Consider the following 12044-nt stretch of genomic DNA (forward strand, 5'->3'; position numbering starts at 1 on the left):
ACTTTTTTCTAGTACACAAAGAAAATAGAAAGGAAAAAAAGAAAAAAAAAAAGTTATTGTTCTTAGATAGACCTGAAAGTCATAGCATTATACAGATAAAGAAATACTTGGAAACACATTAGGACTATGATATTCCAGCTGAGACATGGAAATAACTTGTCTTGTTGGTGCTCATTTTCAGACAACAGAAATGAAATCATGTCTCCAGCAAGAAAAGGTCAGCCAACAAGATTTTGTTAAATTCATCAAACTGTGCTCCCCACTGAGTAGCTGTCACTGGTGTGCACTAAAGTAACATAGGAGCTGAGGGTGTTTTCACCTAAACAGCACAACATGGCCAGAATAGAAGCTGAAAAAAAATGCATTGATCTTTTTATTTCCTGTGTACTGAGAAGTACGATTCCCTAGATGCAACTTAGCAGATATCTTTCCTTCCCCATCTTTTATCTGGCAAAATAACGCTTAATGGCTTTAGAAAGAAACCAGTGTTCCAGCCAGCATCACCTGGCAGTAACAAGATGCAAGAAAGTTCTCCAAGTTTTGAGTTCAATATTTTTACTGAGCAATAAAATATAAGGCAATTTAACTGTTCTCCTGAAACCAAGAAGAAAAAAAATATTCTGTAGAAAATTCTGTAAGGAGATCCTTATACATTTTGAAACTGGTTCAAAGCTGCAACCATAATTTTTGCAGCATCCACAGATTAGATGACATTTACAACAGTTTTTAATTAAATTTACTTAATTTAGATATTTATCAGCCAGAATCCATTGGCACACTTTCTTCCATCTTTTTTAAAGGTTAAATGAGCAATATGTGTAATGAGGTCTTTAAGGGAATACAAATTGTGTCAGCCTCAAATTATCCCAAAAGCCAACACTGTGCTGGAGGATTTGTTGAGCACTGGCAGAGGGGAAGGTTCCTCCTGCTCACTCTGCTGACACCAGAGTGCAGTGTACGACCTTCACTCTGACTGCTCCTGCCCAGGTTGGAGCCTGCGGTGTGATCACAGCACAGTTATCTGGATACAGGATTTGCTCACAGTCGCAGCCTCTCACTAATACCGCTCTTGTGGCTGCTTCCAGGGGTCCTAAAGAGACCATGAGGTAATGGCTGAGGATGGTTTTCTTAAAGACTCCTCAGGAGACACAGAGCTGGGACAAGATCTTCTGAAGTGTGGCAAAGTGCAGGGAATGAAAGAATAATGCAAGCCCAGCTGGCTGAAGAGACCCTCTGCATCTCTGGAACAGCTGAAATGCTGAGGATTGAGGGGAAGGAGAGCAAGGAAAGTAATGTCTCTCTTTATCCCCAAGCTGAGCACCCATACCCTTCTTTTACATCAGAGCTGCACTCTGCACCTGTATCGACCCTGCCATTCCTCATGGCACTACTGCGCCTTTCAAAAAGTGTTTAGTGAAGCATGTCTTGGAAAGAACATTATCACAAGCCAGCACAAAGCAGAATGAAATGCACTATGAAAAGGGCAATTACAGTGAAACTACATATGAGAGCTGCAGATGGACGCAATATGCAGTCGAATGACTAACAAGGAAAAGAGTAGATGGCCTCCTAACAGCACACGGACCATATGGTACAGCAAAACTTGGGGACTCGTTCTCATCAACGTGGCAGTTTTATAAACGCCAAGGTAAAAAACCACATAAGCGCTTTTGAAAATCTCAGGGAGTATCTCATCTCAAACTGACAGATTTCTTCAAAGCTAGCCTAATGGGTTCAGATAATTCAGTGCTGAACGTGCTGACAATAAGAGAGGACAGAACAGAAGACTCCAGTGGAAGTCCACACAAGATGGTAGAACTCTCTCAAATTCAGCATCACTGAATTTACTAAATCTGGCATCAACACTGGTTAGATGTTAGTCAAGCTACCTTCATATTAGTTTTTACTTGGTGGTAATAAATTGCATCTAATAACACAGAATACTTAATTACCCCACATGCTAGAAATAATCAGCTCTGATTGTTCCTGTCCAACAACGTGCTGCAATTGCGTAGGAATGGTCTTCACCACAGGTAACTCACGTACCAGCTGTTGTAAACAAATACTCAGATAATCTGGACTGTCTGATACTGGGAAAAAATGGGCCTGAACATAGGGGAATTAGAGGCAGAGAATGACTGGGGGAGAAGGAGCTCAGTGGTGAACTTCCTTTGGCATTATCCCATTAGCACCATCACTGTTATTGCTAGTAGTAGGAGGAAGGAGTAGCAGTATTAAATACTAACTGGTGGGTAGATCAGCTTATGCTTTATCTGGGTCCTCCAGCATGAAACATCTTCAGAGATGTTTGGCTGACCATCTGATTTAGATGCCTGTACTTGGGCTTGCAAAATAATTACTTTTGGTCCTGACAATAAGCCTGCCAGAGTCTTTGAGAGTTACTGTGTGATGGTTGAGGTCTCAGGTTGTATTGGTAGCTCCTTGTCAAAGAAAAAGTGATTAAAAGATAAAAACTGGATCCTTGTGGTGAGCTAAGCAGCAGTACCAAGAATTTAGTCTTTGCTTGGTTTGTCACTTGTCTGGCAGTGTCAAAACCACTGCTCTAAAGTCTGAGGTCCAGAGCTCATTGTGTTTGTCTTATTTGATCCTGATTATCTTAAACAATCTGACAAGACACTGGGAAATGGAAACATGATATTTATTATTCTGCAGAATGAAGGATTTTATGTTCTAGTGTATTTTTGGCAACATAGAGCAAGGATTTAACAGACAGCTCTTAAGCAATATGCTAACTTATTTCTTTCTGTCCAAACCGTAAGCTATATGACAGCTGCCTTTCTAATGAGAAAAATGCAGTAATCATCACTTGCATGTAGTGGTTGGCAGCAGTTGTTTGAATTTCTGGTGAGCATAACTCTCTGATCTGTTTTTCTTGCGGTAGTTTACATACAGTTTCTAAAGTTTGCATTGTTAGTCATACCTATATTTAGAGCTTTCATTAGCGATGACTCAAGAGAAGCAGAAAAAAAGTAAAGAGAAAAAATATGGCTCTAAAGCTCAGTAGTGATGAGAAAAAAATGATGTCCTGAATTTCATTCTGTGGCAATGTGCGTCTTGAATTCAAATTGGAATTAATTTAAGCAGTCAAAAACATTTTTAAAATAATTGACAGTGCAGAGAAACTAATTTATAAGCTGATTTTTAAACATTGACTTTTGCTTTAATTGCTGTAAGTGCTTTCTTTCCCTGATTAAAAAGGTGCTAAGGGTAGCTTAAGGCAAATATATTCAGTTATTTACTTTAAATTAAGAGCTCTGATTGCATTTGCCAGGTAGACTCCGTGGATGGGAATATTGGTTTAACTTTTTATCAAAGAACGGACAGTAAGTTAAAGAATCATAGAATAAAATCGTAGAATCATGTTGGCGTAGGAAGACCAGAAAACTTCATGCTGACTGGGACCTCTGCCACTGCAGTCCCAAAGAGCATAACAACGTTTCAGTTTGAATGAGCCGATGAATATGGATTTGCATGGTGGTGGCAAAGAAACTGCAGGCAGCATGGCATGGCCAGGTTTGGTTGGCCTGAGCCCCAGTTCATTGGGTGAAATAGAGTGCTCCTTATAGAAAACTTTCTGTGTTCATTTTTGCCATCCATGGCCTGGGTAGAACAGCAGCCTGGTCCTCGGGCATGTTGTCTCCCTGCGGAGAGGCTGGCTGTCCTGTCAACAGCTGTGACCCTGCACAAATAAGCAAAACATGGGTGGCTTAAGAAGAAGATGCAAAGATCTCTCTTACAGATTCACAGTCTTCATGCAGCCATCTGGATCTTTCATCTTCTGTGGTATTTCACATTAATAAAGTGCACAGAGTAGGCTTTTGCACAGAAACAGGAATAAAAAACACCATAAAATGACAGGAACAAGCAAGGAGAAGAAAGAAAAATTATGTGGAAAATACTACATTTTCATCATCTGTATCATAGATAAATGTAGTTAGTATGTGGATTGTGTACAAGGTTGGCCTAATTCTGCTGTCATCTTTCTTACCATGCTGCCCTTTGACTTATTTTTTAAGGGTGAAAATGCAAAGTTTTGGCTAATCTCCTAAAAAGGACTTCTACATTATTTTAAGGGTGAGATGCTGCCCAGAATTAATTCAGTCAGTTGGATACTGCAAGGTCAGTCCTAGACATATTTCACAAGAAAAGATTAATTTATAGTTGGTGTAAATTAGTGCAGCTTGAGTAGAATCAATTGAATTACTCTTGCTCAGTTCAGGGCTTGTAGTCAGATTGCCTCTGGAATATGAAGTATATCTTGTCTACTATCAGCTGAGAAGCTAATTTAATCTTTCTGAGTGATAAAAAGGAGGGGGCAAGCTTTCCTTTCATAAGGTAAGAGAGATGAATATGCATTTTATAGGAACACTGAGGAACATTTAAATGAAAACCAAATCCTGCAGAAAATTTTGTGTCACAGATATAAGGGCAAAAAGGTATCTGCTCAGAGAGCTGACACTCTGGAGCAGGTAAGGAGGTAGTGTCTAGCTGAAGGGCAGTAATATTTGCCACTGGACTTCAGCCACAGAGAAGAGATGCAACAGGGGCTGTTGACTCCTCTCTCAACAGAGAACTTCCAAGAGCGGGAAGAGGGAGTTCAGCAGATCCCTGATACGCATCCAATGTGCTGGTGCACAGTGGTGCCAGACCCAGTTGCCTTGTTTTGAACCAGGAAACAGGAAAGTGATTTTAGAAGGACATGCTCCCAGCCTTATTGGTGATTTGTCCATGCAACTAGCTCAGCTTTCAACCACTCCTCTCACAGCTGAGGATGCTGAGTAGACTTGCAAAAATTCACAGATGTGTGAGGCATTAGAAAATTAGCCCCAGCTAAATTACTGAAATATCTCTGTAGCACATGTGTCAAAGCACCTGGAGATAGGAGCAGTCATTGTCCATCTACCCATCAGGAAATTCAGCATTAAAGGGGAACCAAAAGCCTACGTACATGTGTGCGCACAAATCCAGACACACGCCAATGATGCATAGCTGGAAACTCCCAGCTTTGGATGCGTTTTGCTATTCTAGTAGAAAAATTAATATTCTGGGGTACATGGCTATACTTTCCAGAACATTTTCCTGATCATCTCAGATTTCCTGAAAGCTAGGCTTTACTGTAATATCAGATTTACATACCAAGTTCTCTTCGGGAGGACTCTGTGGCAGTAAAATAGATGGAAAATATTTTCCCTCATATTAAGTACAACATTGTTGTCTGGAGATTATGAATTACTTCTGACTTTTTAATGTTTATTTCTCTGAGACAAATTAGTGGAAAATGAAATAGCTCCTCGTTATGATTTAGTATGCAACTTCAGGGAAAAAAGGAGCATTTGCCTGTATTTTGGAAAGGTTTAAAGATTACCCCGCATGGTGCCTTTGCCAGAAGACGGTACACAAAATAAAAATGCAAAGAAAAGAAGATGCTAGAAATTATTTCCTAACAACTAACCCATCTGCAGGACCCACAGCATGGGCCAAAGTGGTTCTCTGTTTTCTCTGTGAAGAAAAATCTTGCTATTGTTAATTAGATCCAAATGCCTGTGTTTTGATATGTTACATTGCTATTTAACAAAGGAAGGAGTTTTGTGAAATCTCCTCCCAAATAAATAATTCTGAACAGAAACTTAATGCCAATATCAAAGTTGCTTCAAAATGCTTATGGCCAGAAGTATTAATTTCTTGGGAAGACACTGTAGAGTGTTGCCAACGCTGATGAATTTCAGATTTTGATTCTGAGATCCAAGCACTGACTAATAAAATAGGTAACAGCTGTCTGTGTAAGTATGTAGACTACTGCCACCATTCATTTGTTTCTTCAAGGTGGAAGTATTTTTCTAGTAAGTTTCAAAAATCTCTTTAAAATACAGTTCCACTAAGAAAAAAAATTACTTCTGTGTTGACATTCTGGGGTTTCTGCCATCGCAATGACAAGTAGCTCAAATCCGCTCTTTGTACTGGCAGAAGAACAAGGTTTCTGACTGCCAGCCTGGACAGGAAGGAAGTTGGTGGCAGTGGGAGGTTGCCTGGGCCACCCCTGGGGTTAGTGGTACATGTGACAGACGTGAAATGTACTTCTGCCCCAGCATAAAGAAACAAGAAACATTTCTCCATCCATTTTTAAGCAACTTCTCTGATTTCTGTGCTTGTGTTTCTGTTTCGTGCTGTTTCCATGCAACATAGGATTCAACAACCTAGCAAGAGGTTGTTATTGAAAACCCAGCCCTCTTTTCTGCAAAACCACTGGGTCAAAGTCTTTTGTTCAGCTATCAGTGACTGGTTATCTTTTTTTTTTCACAGATATTAAGAAAGAGATCCTTCTTTTGAAGGACCTCCTTCTCATCTAGTGATTTTATTTAAAACTTCCTCAGTTTCTAATTCATATAATCTGATTTAACCACACATCATGCCAAAATGCCACCTTTCACTGCCCTGCTGGAATAAAGAGGGTGAAAACCCAATCCCTGCTCAGGTTGTCGAGTGAATCCTTCTCAGTAACACAGAGAATGCTCCCACCAAAGCAAATTGTGTGAAATACCAGCAGTACTACCTACCCTTGCTAGACTTGCAGAATCCATTTGGTCTCCAATTGACAAGATCCCCTCAGAGTACACACCAATATGTGACAGAATACAAAAAATGGACTTAAAAGCTGGAAGAGTAAAGTGTCCCTCAGGAAAAAAAAAAAAAAAAGGGGGGGGGGGCACAAATTAATAATCTCCCAGGAGACAGGAAAACATATCACACCTCAAGAGAAATTAAATATTTAAAGAGGCTGCATCAACCTGCAGGAGCTCCTGAGTGCTTGCTCCTCCTGAAGATGCCCCTAGGACTAGAGATACTTTTCTCTTCTCTTTGAAAAAGAAGAAATTAAACCCTGACTTGGCTATGAAGTTGAAGCCTGAGATGCCTTGGCATGACTCCTGCCCTTCCTGCATTCCCTGCAGCCCCCTTGCAGGACTGTGCCGGGTGTCAGGAAGGGCAGTGGGGTGGGCTGAACACGCGTGAGGGGCGGCAGTGGCCAGGGCCAGCAGGCAGAGGTACACAACAGACACGCTGGCTCAGGGGCCCTGTGCACCGGACACATCAGCGGGCAGGTGCTCTCCAGCGGTGCCTCCTCCTCCTGCCATCGAGAGCGTCATTTAGTGGCGCAGTGCGGGAGGGAAGCGCGAGGGTTTGGCACCATGGCCATGGATGTGCGCACAAATCTCACCCTCCGCTTCCCAGCTCTGGGGTCCCCAGCGTAAGAAGGAGGTGTATCTCTTGGAGAGAGTCCAGAGGAAGGCCACAAAGATGGTCAGAGTGCTGGAGCACCTCTCCTACAAAGAAAAAGCTGAGAAAGTTGGAGCTGTTTAGCCTGCACAGGAGAAGGGTGCAGGGAGATATTATATACCTTCCAGCACCTAAAGGGGCCTGGCAAGAGAGCTGGAGAAGTACTTTGTACAAGGACTTGTATTGATAGGACAAGGGAGAATGGCTTTAAGCTGAAAGAAGGAAGGTTTGGACTGGATAGTAGGAAGACATTTTTTACCCTGAGGATGGTAAGACACCGGAACAGGTTGCCCAGAGAAGCTGTGGATATCCCATCCCTGAAAAGGTTCAAGTCCAGTTTGGATGGGGCTTTGAGCAACCTGGTCTAGTGGAATGTGCCCCTGCCCAAGGCAGAGGGGTTGTCACTAAATCATCTGTAAGTTTTCCTCCAACCCACATGGGTCTGGGATTCTATGATTCTATCACATCCCCTCAACTGGGAAGTGGTGGGCTGGGAGGCCCAGAAACAGCACTGCAGGGCACCATTAAAGCAGCCCTGCATCTCCTTCCCATTAACAACATCAGAGATAAGCTGGCAAGCAGGGGGATAAGAAATTGGGACTTATATGTTTGCCAGCTCCGGCATGAAGTTACCCTGTGCTGCAATTAGCATTTCTCTTTAAAATCCTTTCAGGCTCTGCTGAGGCAGAAGGCAAGCCACTGTGCTGCAGCATGCAGCTGCTGGGGTGGTTTTGGCATGTACCACGTCCCAGAGATGAGGTTTGTGGGAAACTCCCTCAAAACTCCCTCTGTTTTTTAACTCAGCAGAGCTGACATTTCAAACCATGAAAGAAAGGCTCTGCTGCCATTGCTCACACACTGGCACAACCATGCTCTGTGCAGTTAGGATGGCGTTCTTCACTTGTGCTCTGAGACGGGGTTCCTGTATGAGTGCATAATCTTTACTCAGTGCCTGGCACAGCTGAATCAAACTGCAATCATGTCTTCCCACTGCGTCTCCACAGGTTGATAGCCACAGACCCTGATTTCTAATGCAATGAGGCATTGCTAATAAGGATGACTTTCTTCTCTTTAGCTTAATAAAAATATGCTCCATCCACAAATGGGACTGAAAGAAGCCAAATTCTAGGGAAGAGCAAAGAATTCCCAAATTGGATCTTAGTATCTTGGGCAGAAAAAACCCAAACCCAACAACAAAAATGTTATCTAAAATCCAGGTAATTAAAAACGGCAATTAAAATATTTTGAAGGGTGCTCATTTCTTATGGAGTTGAACCCTCTGTACTAAACCAAGAGGATAGTATCTCCCATTCCTCCAAATTACTATCTTTTTGGCATGTGTTACCACAAATCCAGGACCAGGCTAATTAAAACTGTTTTGTTGCTAATGACAGTGCATCTTCTTTCACTAAAGAGTTCAAACTGCAGCCTTCCTCTTGATCTGCTGTGAGATTTTTTTAATCTCTAAATTAGAAGAAAAGCATATGCCCTTTTAATGCCTATAAGAATTTGAGCTCATTAATGCAAAAAAAAAAAAAAAAAAGGCAGGATTTCTATTATAGCTGTTCTTTAATTATGGAACAGCATGTGCAAGAAGACTCTTTACTCACAACCGTGTCCTCAATTCTATTACACATTTTAGCAGTGAAAGCATGTAAAAGAAAAACAGCAATAGACTGTGGAAATTGTCCAGAGCCCTGCTCTCCTAGGGAAAAGATGCCAACGGTATTTTTGTACTGCTACTCCTCAGCAGCCTCTTTGCACTTTCCTCCGGGTTACATGCACAGCGTGACTCACTGCCTGATGGTTTCATTGAAACAGAAAAATATAGACACAGTAATGATTACATTCAATGATAACTACAATCAATACAGCAGAGTTTAAATGTTCTGCACCCTAGCAAGCCACTACAGGGTCCCCCCCACCCCACGCTATTCCCTGGAGAAATGACTTTTCATTTCTAAAAGATAACAGTTGTTCCAAGTGTCCTAGCAGATGTAGTTGAGTCTCAGAATGAAATATGTAGGTCAGAGCAGGAGACATTCATTTTTTTCTTTGATGTACCTTCACGTCAGCCCTTCTTTGGATGGAAAAGCCACTTCAGGATCCTGACCGCCTGCCTGGTGGGAGTCTCACTGGAGACAGCAATCCCCCCTGGTTCATCCAGGGGCACGAGTACCGCGTCCAAACCATAGACTTTGTGGCCTTTTATTTAGAGACATCAGGATATAAATCTCAAGTTACTCCTTGAACAAAGACAATTATCTCAAAGAAATGTTTGTTTGTGTACGTCACACCACCAATGCAGAGTTTGGCAAACAGAGGCTCTGATGAGAAACAGGTCTCAGGAGATCCAGCTGAGACTGAAAATAGGATGGGGTGGGGAAAGGATGAGGGGAACACAGACAGGTTAGGATACAGGGAGCCTCTCCAGGAAAAGTAATAAAGATGACTTTTGGTCTTTAGAGTCCCTGTGCCAATCACATTTCTCTAAGCAAGATACCCTGTCTTCAATAACAGTAAAAAAATCTGGTTTGGTATTAAGCATTACTTTCTATTCTGCAATATCTTCAAAGGAGAGATGCCCAAAGGAGTCACTTCTGCCCCATAGCTCTAAAAAACTCCAGGCTGCAGTATCTCCCATCACAGGTCAGGGGATATCCCAGCAAACTCAAATTCCCATTTGCTTAATGACTACCTTGCACTAGGAGCTAGCAAAATAAATAAATAAATAAATAAATAAATAAATAAATAAATCTCTTTTCCTCTTAGCAGTGATAACTGCCTAAAGATGAAAAATAACTCCCAGAAGGCCAGTAAAAAATTGAATCATGCTAACAAACCCTAAAAAAGGGTTGCAATTCCAACACGTCCTCTGCTATGCTTGGGACGAACAAGTAACAGCTGAATAAATCAAACTCCAGAGTTTCATCATAAGTATGAAGTTAAAAGTGATATCATCTCACTTTAGATATTCATACTTCTCTTTTCTTCCTCAAATCTTGGAGATGTTGGAGTCTATACCATTCACATTAGAGCTGGAAAAGGACTAGTGGAAGGAGTAGTGCAATTTTCTAAAAAGCAGCTTTTTTTTTTTTTTTTTTTTTTTTTTTTGGTAATGTATCAATGTTCCCAGTTTCATCTTACTGCCTTGTCTCACTTTCTTCCTCTCCCCCCCCACCCTGTTTCCTCCTCCCACTCGTTAGTCTGTTCAGCACCTTCAGTGAGTCACTCAGAGCAGGATGACAAGGGAAGTTCAACTTCATGTAACGTTCCTGCAGATCCCTTGTGCTGTGTGGTTTACTGGGCACTGCTCTGATTCCTTCTCCCTCCTCTGAACCTGGGCTGGGATGGAATTCACTTCTGAGAATGTGCATTTGAGACCACGAGTCCACTGCAGCACCTGAAAATACGTGCTGTAAGCATTCCTGTCCGTCACAGAGCTCACATAGGAGATTGCACTTGAAAATCCAGAATTTACACTGCTCGCTAGAAGGCTGCAAGCACAAACTTTAAATTATGTCGTGCTAATTTAAGCCCAAGGGAGGGAAGGAGTAGTCCCAGTACTGGCTAACTCTGTCTCCTGTCTCTCCAGACCACTGAATATGTCACCCTTAAAACTTCTAAAATGAATTTTGCCTTATCACATGAAGTGTCAGCAGAGGCCACAATATTTAGGTCACAATAACTTACTGTACACCAATTCCTGAAGCAAGGAGTGAGAGCTGTATTCTTTGACCCCATTTAAGCAACCTCTATAAGTATGTGTCTAACCTTAACCACACAGCAGTTTTATTAGTCAAAAAGCAGATTCCTCAGTCAGATTTTAGTGTGTGACACAGGTCTGTACTTTGATTGTTGGGTTGAGACTTTGTGATGTCTCAGCAACAGTTGCCTGGCCCCAGGAGAAGTACTGTTACCAGTCTGATAGTGAGGCACTGGATTCTGGCAGCAGGAAGGGTAACATAGGCGTAAAGGCTCTCCAGAAATCTTCTTAGTTAAAGACAGAGTTGCTGAGACACTAATGATGATCTAGAGACCCCTCGCCCCCCACAGCTCAGGGGCCGGATTCTTAACTGATAACCCACCCCCTTCACCTTGCAGAACCTGGACCATGCAGTACCCCCTTACCTGAAAGGCACCGACAGGTCCTGGCGCTGCCATGTGCCTCTGAGCAGGACTGTGACGAGTTTGCGGTCATGCAAAACCCAGGGCTTTATGCCTTTTCCAGTCAGGGGAGCTGGTGGAGTGAGCTGAACAGATAACCAGGGGCTGGGCATTGCAGGCACAGCTGCTTTCCATCATCTTCTAGAAGCTGGGGAGGTGCAATTAATGGTTATGGCTCTCAGCTGGGAGGCTCTTGATCTTTGCAACCTTCATGCTTTTTTCATGCAACAGTTACCAGGAAAAATCAGAAACATTCTTGAAGTGGGTCTGGGACCTTCTTTCTGTCCTTTTTCAGTACAGCAGCTCTTACACAAGAGTCACCCAGCACAGCACTTTCCTACTGTGTTCGCTCTGCATCCTCTTCAGCATGGTGGAAAGCCCACGTACTGGAGCTGGTGGATTCAAACTTTTTTCCTGGAGATTTTTTTTGTTGGGGACTCTCTCTGGGTGTTTATGCAGGCGTGTCCCTCACTGCTACAGCTCTTCAAGATGAACTTTGTGTACATGCTGTGGGCTTGGGTACCTGCTGGACACCTTGGGTACCAGGGGGTGTCCTATGCAAGGAACAGAGCCAGATCACATCA

General features: G+C 42.4%; 1 long non-coding RNA gene across 2 annotated transcripts; it reads right to left on the reverse strand.

The window, feature by feature from the left end:
- Positions 1–2697: 2697 nt before the first annotated feature.
- On the reverse strand, positions 2698–11563 carry LOC120748896 (uncharacterized). Of its 2 annotated transcripts, none has more exons than XR_005699452.1 (3): positions 11425–11563; positions 7235–7340; positions 2698–7144 (listed from the first exon to the last, which is right to left on the reverse strand). It is a non-coding gene; the product is annotated as an uncharacterized LOC120748896 (long non-coding RNA). The 2 variants fall into 2 exon arrangements; XR_005699451.1 differs by lacking the exon at positions 11425–11563 and adding an exon at positions 9358–10363.
- Positions 11564–12044: the final 481 nt, after the last annotated feature.

The sequence above is a fragment of the Hirundo rustica genome, chromosome 2 (genome assembly GCF_015227805.2).
Source record: "Hirundo rustica isolate bHirRus1 chromosome 2, bHirRus1.pri.v3, whole genome shotgun sequence".
NCBI lineage: Eukaryota > Metazoa > Chordata > Aves > Passeriformes > Hirundinidae > Hirundo > Hirundo rustica.